Source organism: Rhincodon typus, chromosome 37 (genome assembly GCF_021869965.1).
Source record: "Rhincodon typus isolate 14 chromosome 37, sRhiTyp1.1, whole genome shotgun sequence".
NCBI classification, from domain to species: domain Eukaryota; kingdom Metazoa; phylum Chordata; class Chondrichthyes; order Orectolobiformes; family Rhincodontidae; genus Rhincodon; species Rhincodon typus.
Genome location: NC_063368.1, coordinates 753,803 through 767,029, shown reverse-complemented (window position 1 = coordinate 767,029; position 13,227 = coordinate 753,803). Strand labels below are relative to the sequence as shown.

General features: G+C 42.3%; 1 protein-coding gene across 1 annotated transcript in view; it reads left to right on the top strand.

Moving 5' to 3' along the window:
- Nucleotides 1–11,856: 11,856 nt before the first annotated feature.
- Nucleotides 11,857–13,227, top strand: part of dmc1 (DNA meiotic recombinase 1) — a 161,087-nt gene continuing 159,716 nt past the window's right edge. The window contains exon 1 of the mRNA XM_048617571.1: nt 11,857–11,968. The gene's annotated coding sequence lies outside the window, so the exon portion shown is untranslated. The remainder of the gene's footprint in view (nt 11,969–13,227) is intronic.

Here is a 13,227-nt window from a genome sequence, read left to right as displayed (position 1 = left end):
AGGTTAGATGGGCTTCAGATTGGTTTCACAGGTCGGTGCAACATCAAGGGCCGAAGGGCCTGTACTGCGCTGTAATGTTCTATGTTCTATGTTCTATGTTCTAAAAGTCAGCAATTTGTTAATGGGCTTTTTTTGTTTTTTAGAAAAAAGGTTCAGTTGTGTATGGTAGCACTTCCGGATATAAAATAAATCGGACTCTCTCCAAATTCCATTTTGATTTAGCCCCTTCTTGTTCTCCAACCTCCCTGTCACCTTTTAATGGTTTGCATTGCCTGCAACCTAAATATAAATTGCATATAAATATTCACTTGATCACATGGGTGATCTACTGGTCGTGGTTAATAGTTAATCATGGTGACTGGGGACAAAACCATTTGGTTGTGAGTGATACCACTTCCAGTTTTAGAAATTGCAGACCCTGAAGGGCTCTTGTGCAGTGGTAGTATCCATACCTCTGGACTCAGAGGGCTGGGTTCAAATCCCACCTGCTCCAGAGTTGTGTAATAACATCTCTGAATAGGCCAAATTTTATTTTAAAAAAGCAGACCCTGTTTCTGCTGTCCTTACCTCACCCTCACCTTTGGTTTTTATTGCCTCTAATAGGTTTTGCATGTAAATCTCTAAGTGGCTGCATGGGTGATTACTTGTGGCCGTTAATGGTTGGGAACAAAAACGAAAATGTCATGTTGATTTATGTAACAGGGGAGGAAAGAAAAACTCCAGTTATGTGTAAGAGTACTTCTGAATACAAAGAAAAAGCAGACTCTGTTCCTGCTGTCTCTCACTTTTTGAAGGTTTAAACTCCCTTTAACTGGCTTTGCACGTAAATATTCAACTGGGAGCATGGGTGATTTAGTGACTGTAGTTACTTGATAGAAAGAAGACACCCTGGTGGTTTGGTGATTGGGGGGAGAAAAAAGCATCCAGGTGTGTGTGACAACACTTGTGTATGTTTTTAAAAAAGCAGACCTGGATCTGATGCGGAGGAGTGTGGGCAGTTGGGACCTCCTTGTATGACTGCTCCTGGGCCAGGCAATGTTAGCTTCTAACAGGTGCAGGCAACGGAGGCTGTGGAGGGGGTTGTTTCTGTCAATTGCCTGCCCTTCATCTGGGGCTACGATTATACCCGGGTGTCTGTAGAGAGAAACACGTGGTGTACACCAATATTCTTGATGCCTTTTGAGAGAAGTGGGCTCCACAGGGGATAGAGTGCATTATCTCCCCATCCAGCTCCATTTTGATTTAACCCCTGCCATTCACCTTCTGATGGTTTATATTGCCCTTAAAGGGCTTTGCATGTAAATGACCAATTGGAAACATGGGTGCTTTACTGGTGATGGTTAATAGGAAAAAAATGTAGAACAGTGATGGGAATGGGAAACATTCAGTTGTGTGTGATAACACTTCTGGGGAAAAAAAAAATAAAGCAGCCCAGGAATGGGTCTGTAGGACTGTCTGTCCAAGGCTGGGACATGAGCAGTGGCTTTATTTTGATGTACAACCAGCCTGCCTATATCCACTTATGGTCTAAGACTATCATTCTCAGAATTTATCACCTCTCCATTTCGTATTGTCTGCAAACTTACTCTCCAACATTCAAGTTGAAATCATTATATAAACCACAAACAGCAAGGCCCCCAACACTGACCCCTGTGGGACTCCACTGGATACAGACTTCCAGTTGGAAAAACTGTCCGTCAACTGTCACCCTCCACTTCCTGCCACTCAGCCAATTGTGGATCTAAATTGCCATTTAGAGGGGAGATGTCAGAGGTAGGTTCTTCACACAGAGAGTGGTGGGCGTGTGGAATGCGCTACCGGCAGTGGTAGCGGAGTCAGATACTTTAGAGACTTGTAAGCGACTCTTGGATAGGCACATGGAGGATAGTAAAATGTAGGATATGCAGGGTAGATTGAACTCAGTAGGATAATAGGTAGGCACAACATCGTGGGCCGAAGGGCCTGTACTGTTCTATGTTCTAATTGGACTCAATGGACTCTCACATACTTATCAGTCTCCCACGAAAGACCTTAAACAAAATGTGAAACTCTGAAATTTAGAATTTTAGTAGTTATCCAGGGATTGAAAGATTTAGCAACAATTTTCTGGAATAAACAGTTTCTTGAGATAAAGGAACAAAATTTTGAAAGCAATTAGCCATCCCTAGGAAAAGGTGGTGTTGAAGCTACATAAACCAATTGTTTTAACATCTGTTTGATAACTAGCTGCTTTGTGACAGATGGGCAATTAAGATTGTCTGCAGATGTTTTTAAGGAGTTAATGGCAGGATGGGTTGTTTTTTTGGCCAGACAGCTAACACCAAATGTAATGGGACAGAAAATCTACTGATAAGAAGGCAAGCTACAGATTTGCTGACTGCAGAAGTATCGTAAGTACTGTCATACCACAAGCTTAACAAGACAGGGAATCCAATAAGAATTCATCTTTGGGATTCTTCAGCAGCAGAATTCTGAAGAGCCCCACTGCTCAAGGATCATCCAGAGACAGATGGTCTTGGTTGGAATTGTATCTAAATTCCACCATTAATTGGGTAATGACTAAGTTGGGTTGTGAGGCTCAATTTGCTTACTTGAGGGGTCATATTTTGTCTGCTACAAGCAATAGAGTTTAAATAATTGTTTCAGTATTTGATTGTGAGATTTCTGTTATAACTTACACACAAGAGTCTTGCTGAAGTTCAAGTTGACTACAACAAAAGCATTGCCCTCAATCTACAAACCTGGTCACTCTTCAAAAAAGTAAAATCAAGTTGGTCAGATATAACCTGCATTAAGAAAACCATGATATTCATGATTAATCTTTGCCTCTCCAATTGCAGATTAATTCTGAACCTTCTGAATTTTTTCTGTTAGTTTCCCTACCAATGAGGTTAGACTGACCAGCCTGTAGTTTACTGGTATATCACTTGGTTCTTTCTTGAATAATGGTACCACGTTCAGTCAATTGGGAAGTGCCATGGAAGACCATGTCAAAGGCCATCTGTGCAGAGAATTTCATCAACATCTTCCATCTCCTCTGCCTTCAAGATGTTGATGACAGACTTCACCAGCAGAATATAACAGAATCATTTAAGCTCAAGACAGGATCAAGCAGAGATGTGTCATTGCCTCCATCCTTTTCTGTGTCTTCAGTTTACATTCTCCGCATGTCTGCATGGATTTCCTCCAGGTGCTTGAGTTTCCTCCCACAGACCAAAGATGTGCAGGTTAGGTGAGTTGGCCATGCTAAATTGGCCCGTTGTGTCCAGGGACATTCAGGCTAGGTGGATTAGTCAGGATAAATGCATGGATAAATAGATACAATAGGGGCATCTAAGGGATATTTAGATAAGCACATGAATATGCAGGAATGGAGGAATATGGACTCTGACCAACTAGCTCAGAGCCAGTTCCTAGAATGAGGGGAATCCTGAGACTTCTGTTTATATCTGTCAGCCAGGACTCCCTGATTGACCCAGGTTAACAGCCCCAATCAGGTAATGCATACGCAATGAGATCCACCTGGCCAACTTCGTTCCAATCACTAAATCCCTCCCCCACTAAGTCTAGAGATGCAGGCATGTTGTTTCTCTTGTGGCTTCTCCTGGAACGTTTTCACCCCAAGTCCAGTTCCTTTAATTCGGACCTGGACGTGGATGGCGTGTACCAGACTGTCTGACCATCTCTTGCACCCGGACTGTCTCAGAAGATATTTCTCCTCTTCTTCAAGTGGTAATAGTATTAAGGCTGTGACATTGGCTGCATCCATCTCTGCCTCTGAAGTTTCTTCAACGCGAGATGGAGAGGGAGAATCCAATGTTTCTGACAGCCTTACCGGCTGTGCTAAGGGGCAGGGCACTTTCTGCTCCTGCCCAATTTTGAGGTAGCAGCTTTAATGTCATCTACATGTTTGTTCAGGACTGCCTCACCTACCCCAACCTTGTATGTCACAGGACCTGATGTCACGTCACCAATGCTTCATACGCTTACAGGGCCATTACTGAGTTTCAACACCAAACCTGGTCCCTTGAAGTAAATTGTCTCTCTCATTTAGAGGAGTCTTGTGTTCAGCATTGGTGTCCTGATGCCATATCACCCTCCACCCTCCAGGGGATATCAGGTTAACCTGGTCCGGAGTCTTCTACCCATCAGTAATTCTGCTGGAGCAACCCGTGTAGTTGTATGAGGGTGGTCCTATAATCAAACAGGAACCAAACAGGGTTGGCATGACCTTGCCTTCTTTAAATATCCGTAACAGCAGTTCGTGGTCAGTTGCTATTACAAATTTACGTCCGTAAAGGTATCGATGGAACTTTCTCACGCTGAAGATGACCACCAAACTTTCCTTCTCTATCTTGTCAAATCTGTGTTCGGCATCAGCCAAAGTCCAGGAAGCATACGCTATCAGGCTTTCCTCTCTATTGGGCTACTATTGAACCAACTCTTCCCTGATACCATTCAGGCAGGCATCGCATGTCAGCAGCACATCTTGCATAGGTTTGTAGTGAGCCAAGACCTTAGATGATGATAGCTGCTTTTTCACTTCCCTAAAGGCTACTTCTTGGATATGTGACCATTTCCAAGGCTGACACTTTATCAATAGCAGGTTTTAGGGTGCCAGGTTATATATGAATTTTCCATAATAATTCACCAACCCAAGGAACAACCTAAACTCTGGTACAGACCTGGGAGCCATGGCATCTTTGATTGCCCTAACTTTTTCTTCCAAAGGGTGTAACCCAGTCTTGACAACTCTATAGCCCAAGTAGGTTACTTGGGGTGCTTGGAACACACATTTTTTCCCTTCCAAGGCATACATCCACCTGGGAGAAACATTTAAGCACTATGTCCACGTTCTCCAAGTGATCTTTATTAGTCATCCAGATAAATGGCAACCTGGGATAACCTTGTAAAAGAGCACAGGCTGATGATACCCCAAATGGCAGTCTTCTATATTGGTACAAACCATTATGGATATTAATTGTGGCATACTTCTGGGACTCCTCATTTAGTTGCAATTGCAGGTATGCATAGCTCATGTCCATCTTTGCAAGGCACAGCAGCTCTGCCAGTTTTGCGTTCAAGTCCTCCATGTGATAGACTGGGTATTTATCCAGTTGCATGAAGCTGTTTGCTATTTGCTTAAAATCCCCACAAAGGTGAACCAGTTCGTCAGACTTCACATTCAGTAACACTGATGCTGCCTATTCTGCAAACTGTGCTGCTTTGATGATTCCTTTGCTTTCCAGCCTCCTGATTTCTGCCTCTACTTTTGCTTGTAAGACAAATGGCACTGGTGGGCCTTTCAGAATCACATAATTACTACTTGGTCAACATGTAAGGCAGCTTTGGCTCCTAGACCTTCTTGAAAATCTTCCAGGTACTTGATGAGGACTTCACTCAGGCAGCCATTTTCTAATCAAAAGATGTTGAGCCAATCAAGGTGAATCTTTCTCAAGCAATTCTGCCCCATCAAGCTTGGGCACACGCCTTTTACTACAGTCAGTGGTAACTGAACCAACTGCTTCTTATAGGATACTGGAACGGAAGTCATACCCTTAATCTGTAATGATTCGCCAGTATACATTCTCAGTCTGGCTGAAGTCTTGCGCAAACATAAGGGTTGGAGTCCAGAGCAAATCTTGTTAAAGACTGGTTCTGCGATCACTGATAAAGCTGTGCTGGTATTGACCTCCATTAGAATTGGGTGACCACTTAACCAGACATTTAATTGATTGGTTCTGATTTGGATGTTATGAAGCAATTTAATTGTTCCAAACCACATGCAGGTAAACTTTCCAGGGTGTGCACTCTCCTGGATACTGATCTATGAGTTGCCTAACTCAAATCAGGCCTCATGGGACTCCTTTGTTGTCTCAAGTCCACAGCAGCAACTACAATGCCTTGCTGACCCGAATTCTGAAGAACATTTGGCCAAAGCTCACCTTTGTTTTGGGGTTTTGCTGTGGGCTGATCTCGGGTCCATCTTCTCTACCAGGCCCTATTCTTTCCCTGGTTATTCTCCTCCCCTTAACATACCTGTTGAATATCTTGGGATTCTCACAAGTCTTGCCTGCCAGTACTTTTTTTCCATGCCATCTCTTTACTCTCCTAATTGCTTTGTTGAGATTCCCCCTGCACTTTTCATACTCCTCCTCGTAGCTCATCCTCCCACTAAGCTTTAGTCATCTGCAAATTTGGAGATATTACATTTAATTCCCTCATCTAAATCCTTAATATATATTGTAATACACCCTACACCATAAATGTCTATTTTGAATTTACTTTTTGAACAGAAGAGTTAAATGTGATACTTTCCAGTGTACAGTTGGTTCTGCTAAAACGCATATTTGGGCAATGCAAAATGGCTATAATGCAACTGACGAATAGGGGAATGCTATTTCTAAAATGCAAACTTGTGTTGGCTATAACGCGATTCCATCAGTACACAGAGGAGTACATGTCCACATCACATGATTGTTTTGCGGGCTATGTCCTGAGCACGTGCAATGTTAGCGCCGAAAGAGTCTCCGCGGTGGCATCACATGATCGTTTCACAGGCTTTGTCCTGAATAAGCGCAATGATGGCACTGAAAGAGTCTCCACGCAGGCATCATATGATCATTTTGCATACTTTGTCGTGAAGTGATTTCTGTGAGAGGTACAGCACTCTGTGATTTTCATTTTGCTTTTGCAAATTCTGCCGTGTTACCCACAAAAATACAAGGACAAAGTGACAAGAATGTTAGCAAGAAGTGTGCTGATGTTAGAATTATAGATGGTGAGCGTAAAAGAAAGGCTATAACACTGGAAGAGAAGCCAGAAGTTATAAAGCGTTTTGAGTGGAATGAGAGAACATGTGATATAGTTCATGTAACAGAAAAAAAGGAGTCTGTCTTACGCACCATTAGAGACAATGCAGAAAAGATTAAAGCAAGCTGTATTGCTCAAACAAGTCAGAGTGCTAGCAAATCTGTGAGGTCATGGACAAAGGAACTTGAGTAGATGGAGTGGCTTCTAAGTGTGTGGATAGAAGATCAAACAAAAAAGCGATCTCGGACCACCTTTCTCACCATAAAAGAGAAAGCTTTATTACTTTATGAAGATCTAACAAAAAAAGCTGAAAACCCTGCAGGTGTGCCTGCTTTTAGTCCTAGCACTGGCTAGTTTGCTGGTTTTAAGAACCACTATGCTTTTCATAACATAAAGTTATGTGGCGAAGCTGCCAGTGCCGACGATGAGCATGCAATGGCATTTCCTCCCATTGTAAAAAAATTAATTGATGAAGAAGGCTACAACTTAGATCAAATTTTCAATTTCGATGAGACAGGTTTATATAGGGAGCAAATGCCATCAAGAACCTACATTTCTATGAAGGAAGCACACGTTCCAGGCTTTAAGTTGACAAAGGATCGTATGACTGTGCTGCTGAGTGACAATGCCAGTGGTCACTTAAAGCTTAAGCCTGTGGTGGTGTACCACTCCGCCAACCCGTGAGCCTTGGAAGGCTACCTTAAGTCTACTCTAGGCGTCTACTTTAGGTCAAGCAAAAGAGCTTGGACGACGGGGCAAATTTTTTCTGACCTTATTGTTGATGTTTTGGAAGATATTTTTAGAAAGTATTGCAGGAAAACTTGTTTGGATTTCAAGATTCTCCTCATCCTGGAAAATGCGCCAGGCCATCCTCCCACCATTGACGAGCTTTCTGAAATCTTCAAAGTGCTATTTCTATGCCCAAAGACCACCTCTCTCCTTCAACCCATGGACCAAGGTGCAATAGCAGGATAAGAACAGCGTTCTTCAATTTTGAAAGAGCTTTAACATCAAGAATGCAATTATCATTATCGTGGAGGCCTGGGATGATGTCAGTAACAACTGCTTGCATGCAGTTTGGCAGAAGCTTCTCCCAGATGTTTTTCAAGGTTTTAAAAGCTTTGATCTGTCAGAGGAGCTCCCAAGATTCAAAGAACATTGTGTTGATCTTGCAAAGCAAGTTGGATTTGAAGAAGTGTAGAGTGAGGATGTTGAAGAGCTGCTTGAGTTCCACTGTGAAGACCTCTCTGCAGCTGATCTATAACAACTTGTCATTGAGAGGGAAGTGGAAACTGTAGATGAAGAAGATGAAGTCCCGGATGCAGCACCACAAGACCTTTCCACTTCTGTTTTGTCTTCTACCCTGAGAGAAATTGAGAAGCAGTTGCAGGTCTTACAGGACAACAATTACAATGCAGAATGCAGCAGGGTAGCAGTTCGTGGAATAAGATCTTATTTGGCACCCTATCTGCAGCTTCTTCATGAAAGAAGAATAAGGATAAAGCGACAACAACTGGATGTCTTCTTTAAACCAACCTCCAAGAAATAGTCAGAAAACAATGAACCGCAGCCATCCACTTCTGGATTAACTATTTTTCACCCTAACCCTGCAACCACAACTGCACCTGAAGGTGGTGATAATGATGATGATGATGATGACCCTCAGCCCCTGCATTAGCAACAGAGCAACCTCAACAACTCCTCCTTCATTAAGTCACCTTGACATTTTTTCAAGGTAAGGTGTTAAATTTACATTTGTTTCATTATTAGATATGAATTAAACATTTATTCAGACTGTGCTATCTTTTGTGTTAGGCTTTTGAGTGATTTTAGAGCAATTTTGAGTGATATATTTTGATAGTCTGCTTTTCCCATAGGCCTTATTATTTCTATAGCATGATTTTCTATAATGCGATGTTGCGCAGGATTGCAACTGTTGCGTCATTGCAGAACTGACTGTTGTAAATTTTGGAAAAGTTAATAATGCAACAACTGCCTCACTAGACATTTCTTTACAAAGGCTATGTTTCTATGAAGTCCATCATGATCCAGGAACATTGTCAGTTACCAACTCCAAAGTATTGCTCAGAACCATTTTCTTGGTTATTGTAATTTTCTTGAGGTTCTGCCGCCCTTCCATTTCCTATTTATTGCTGTTTCTGGGAGTTTACTTGCATCCCTTGCAGTGAAGACTGATGCAAAAAGCCTATCCAAATAATATGCCATCTCCTTAATTTTTGTTGTTAATTCCCCAGACTCACTTTTTATCGGAATAACAGTCACTTTAATTCTTTTCCTTTTTTCAGTAGCTATAGAAACTACTATTATCAGTTTTTATATTTCTAGCTAGCTTACCCTTGTACTTCCTTTATTATTAGTCTTTTAGTCGTTTTTTATACCCTATCCAATCTTCAAACCTTTCTTTGAGTAATTATTCTTTTTCTTTAAGTTTGATACTAACTTTAACTTTTTTTTAAATTAATCATGGATGGTCGGTTTTCCCATTAGATTCTAACAAGAAAGAAAAGTTCTATTTATTCATTCTGTGAAATATCCTTTTAAATGTCTGCCACTGCATCTCTATTGAATTTTCCTGAACCGAATTTGCCAGTCACATTAGTTAGCTCTGTTTTCATTCTCTCATAATTGTCATTATATAAATTAAAAATATTAATCTTGGACCCCACACTCTTCTCTCCCTTGAATGGAATGTAAAATTCAAATATATTATAATTGCTGCTAATAGGAGGGCATGTTGACTATGAAGTCATTAATTAATCCTGTCTTTTTGCACAAATTCAAGTCTATATGACTTCCTCTCTGATTCGTACCAGTACATGCTGTTCTTAAAAATACTACAGGTTGTCTTTGTGTTAAACTTCAGGTGATGGGAGCAATATTAAATTAATATTTTGCATCAGTTTTTACTGTAGAGAAAGAAATGGATGCTAGAGAACTCATGGAAATAAATATTGATATTTTGAAAACCATTCACATTATAGAAGGGGAAATGCTGGAGATCTTAGAAAACTTAAAATTGGTTAAATCTCCAGGACATGATCTAGTTTATTCCAGGACTTTGTGGGAAGTTAAGGAGGACATTGCAGGGTCCCTTGCTAAAATATGTGTATCATCTATAAATACAGGTGAGGTGCCAAATGACTGGAGAATGACTAATGTGCCTTTGTTTGAGCAGGGATGTAAGGAGAAACCTGAGAACAATATACTTGTGAGTCTGACTTTGGTGGTCGGCAAGTTGTTGGAAGTGATTCTGAAAGATAGGATTTATATACATTTGAAGAGGCAAGGAATAATTAGGGATTGTCAGCATGGTTTTATGCAAGGTAAATCGTGTCTCACCAACTTGATTTTCAGTTTTTCGATGAAGTAACCAAGAAGATTAATGAGGGCCAAGCGGTAGATGTTGTTTACTTGAACTTTAGTAAAACTTTTGACAAGGTTCCGCATGGTAGACTGATTAGTAAAGTTAGGTCACATGGAATTCAGGGTGAGCTTGCCAATTGGATACGAAATTAGCTTAATGGCAGGAGACAAAGTGTGATGGTGGAGTCCTGTGACCAGGAGTGTTCCACAGGGATTGGTACTGGGTCCACTTTTTTTTTGACATTTATATAAAAATATAGAAAACATGGTTAGCAAGTTTACGGATGACACCAAACTTGGTGATACAGTGGGCAGTGAAGAAGTTATCAAAGATTACAAATAGATCTTGATCAATTTGGTCAATGGGCTGAAGAGAGACAGATGGAGTTTAATTTAGATAAATGCGAGGTAGTACATTTTGATAAAACAAACAAAGGCAAGACTTATACAATTGAAGGTAGGACATTGGGTAGTTTTGTAAAACAGAGAGACCTAGGGGGTTCAGGTACATAATTCTTTGAAGTTTGCATCACATATAGATAGGGTGGTTAGGAAGGCACTTAACATGTTTGCCTTCATTGCTCAGACTTTTGAGAATAGGAGTTGGGATGTTATGTTGAGGCCTCTTCTGGAATATTGTGTCCAGTTCTGGTCTCTCTACTATTATATAATTTATTCATATTACTAAGCTGGAGAGAGTTCAGAAGAGATTTACTGGGATATTGCTGGCAATGGAGGGTTTGAGTTAAAAGATAGGCTGGGACTTTTTTCATTGGAGCGTAGGAGGTTAAGCGGTGACCTTATGGAGGCTTATAAAATCATTGTCAGAAGTCACACAACACAGGTTATAGTCCAACAGGTTTATTTGAAATCACAAGCTTGTGGAGTGCTGCTCCCTTGTCAGGCTACTCCACCTGAGGGGAAATGCTCTGAAAGCTTGTGATTTCAAATAAATCTGTTGGACTATAACCTGATGTGGTGAGACTTCTGACCTTGTCCAACTCAGCCTAACACCAACATCACTGCATTATAAAATCATGAGGGACATAGATAAGGTGAATGGCTGGTGTCTTTGCCCTACCGGTGGGGCATTTAAAGACTAAGGGGCATATTTTTAAGGCGAAAGAAAAATGATTTTCAAAAAGTCATGAGGCACAATTTTTTGAAACACAGTGGTTCCAGTGGGGAATGAACTTCCAGAGGAAGTGATGGATGCAGATACTGTTACAACGTTTAAAAGAGATTTAGAAGTACATGAATAAAAATGTTTGGAGGGATATGGGCCAAGTACAAGTAGGTGGGATGATTATAATTTGGAATTATGATCGGCATACGCTGGTTGGACGAAGGAGTCTGTTTCCATGCTGTGTGACTCTACCCTGAAAACATTCTATGAATTCATCTTCTGGGCTATTTTGACCATTTGATTTTCACAGTCTATATGTATTAAAAATTCCTCCATGACTATCGCGTTATCCTTCTGACCGGTTTATTTCTTCTATTGTATGGCTATTGTTAGAGGACATACACACTACTCCCATAAGTGAGTTCTTGCCATTAACTTTTCTTATGCCAACTTGATTTCTGAACAAATTTGGGTTATTGTGCAACACTCGAAGAAATGTCTTTCTTGGGGGGCACGGTCCACGGGAGGACGGTGAGCGCACTTCCCACCATAACCAACGGCCGCCTAAATTCAAATAGCGAACACGTGATGAAGTCGAACAATAGGAGCGGCGGGAGTGCCGAACAGTCTTCGAACTTAAGAGAGGTGGGGGCACGGAGGTGAAGGGCCAGGGCCGAGGCTGGGGAAAAACGGGGGGGGGGGGGGGGGGGGAGGAGAAAAGGGGCGGATGAGAGAAGGGTGAGAGAAAAAGGTGCGGATGAGAGAGGGGTGAGAGAAATGGTGGGGGGAGTGAGACTGGGATGAGAGAAAACGATGGGGAGGGAGAAAGGGATGAGAGAAAATGTGGAGGGAGGGTGAGACAGAAAAGGTGAAGAGGAGAGAGAGGGGTGAGAGACAAGGTTGGGGAGGGAGAGGGATCAGTGAAAAGAGGGGAGGGAGAAAGGGAAGAGAAAATGTGGGAGGAGAGAGTGATGAGAGAAAAAGATGGGCAGGGAAAAGAGGGGAATGAGAGAAAAGGGGGAGGGAGAGAGGGATGAGAGAAAAGGGTGGGGAGGAGAGAGGGTTGAGAGAATAGGTGGGGGGGAGAGAGGCGGATTAATTTAAAGGTGGGAGGGAGAGAGAGGAATGAGAGAGAATGTGGGGCTGAGAGAGAGGGATGAGAGAAAAGGTAGGGGAGAGAGGGATGAGGAAGAGGGATGATAGAAAGGGGAGAAGAGGGATGTGAGAAAAGGTGACGGGTAGAGAGAGGGATGACAGAAAAGAGGGAGAGGGATGAGAGAAAAAGTGGGGGTGGGGAGAGGGATGAGCAAAAAGGGGGAGGGGAGAAGGATGAGAGACAAGGTGGGGGGGAGAGAGAGGGATGAGAGAAAAGGTTGGAGAGAGAGAGGGGAGAGATAAAAGGTTGGGGGGTGATAGGGATGAGAGAAAAGGTGGAGAGGTGACAGAAAGATGAGAGAAAAGTTGGGGCAGAGATACAAATGTGAGGAAAGGAAGGGGAAAGGAATGAGAGAAAAAGTGGTGAAGGTGAGAGTGGGATGAAAGAAATGTTGGGGGGCCAGACAGAGGGATCACAAAAGGTGGAGGGGAGAGAGAGGGATGAGAGAAAAGGTGGGGGGAGAGAGGAACGAGAGAAAAGGTGGTGGGAGGGAGGGAAAAGGGTGAGAGAGAAAAGCTGGGGGAGCGAGAGTAATGAGAGAAAAGGGAGGGGAGAAGGAAGAGAGAAAAAGTAGAGGGGAGAGGGGATTGAGAGAAAAGTTGGGGAGAAGAGGGATGAGTGAATAGGTGTGGGGGAGAGAGGGGAAATGATAGAAAAGATGCGGGCGAGAGAGGGCAAATGAGAGAAAAGGGTGGGGGGAAAGAGGGATGAGACAAAAGGGGAGGGAGAGATGAGAGAAAAGGTGGGA